Genomic DNA, 933 nt, shown 5'->3' with positions numbered 1-933 from the left:
TGCAGTCTACACAAAGGAAACAAACATAGGAATGTGCCTAAATGCCAACAGCGACTGCCCTGACAGGTACAAGAGGAGTGTTGTTAACGCATACGTCGACCGTGCTCTCAGCCACAGCTCAGAATGGAAGCAAGTCGACGAAGAACTCTGTAGGGTAAGGCAGGTTCTAGTCAATAACGGCTTCTCCAATGGTTTCATCGAAGACATCATAAGAAGGAAAGTGAAAAGCCATGCAACCTCCGAAGAGACAACTAACACAACACCTATACCCCCTATTAGACTATTTTACAGGAACTTCTTTTCCACAGCTCATAAAACAGAGGAAAGGGTCCTGAAAGATATTGTTAATAGAAACGTTATCCCTACAGACAAAAATCAGAGGATACAACTGACGATTTACTATAAAACCAGAAAAACGGCCAGCCTACTCATGAGAAACTCTCCAGACACGAAACAGAACGCTTTAAAAGAGACTAACGTCGTCTATGCCTTCAAATGCCCACTTGGGGACTGTAAGCTCCAAAAAACCCAGTATATAGGCAAGACAACAACATCTCTTTCTAGGCGTTTAACGATGCATAAACAACAGGGCTCCATTAAGGAACATATAATCTCTTCCCATAACCAAACCATCGCCAGAGAAATCCTAGTAAACAACACAGAAATCATCGATAGATACAGCGATAGCAGGCGGCTTGACGTTTGCGAGGCACTACACATCAAGAAGTCAACACCAGCAATCAACAGCCAATTATTGCACAACTATATTCTACCCACCTCAAGACTCCGCTCCAATATAGAAGCATCAAGAAATATGGACCAATAGGCTTTCTACAAACACTTCTATTCAATATCCATTGTTTCGTGTTCTGTCTTGTGTTGATACTTTTAATACCCTATTAATATCCTCTAATGCCACATCATCCTTCCCAC

Source organism: Procambarus clarkii, chromosome 18, assembly GCF_040958095.1.
Source record: "Procambarus clarkii isolate CNS0578487 chromosome 18, FALCON_Pclarkii_2.0, whole genome shotgun sequence".
Taxonomy (NCBI): domain Eukaryota; kingdom Metazoa; phylum Arthropoda; class Malacostraca; order Decapoda; family Cambaridae; genus Procambarus; species Procambarus clarkii.
This window is presented reverse-complemented; position numbering follows the sequence as displayed.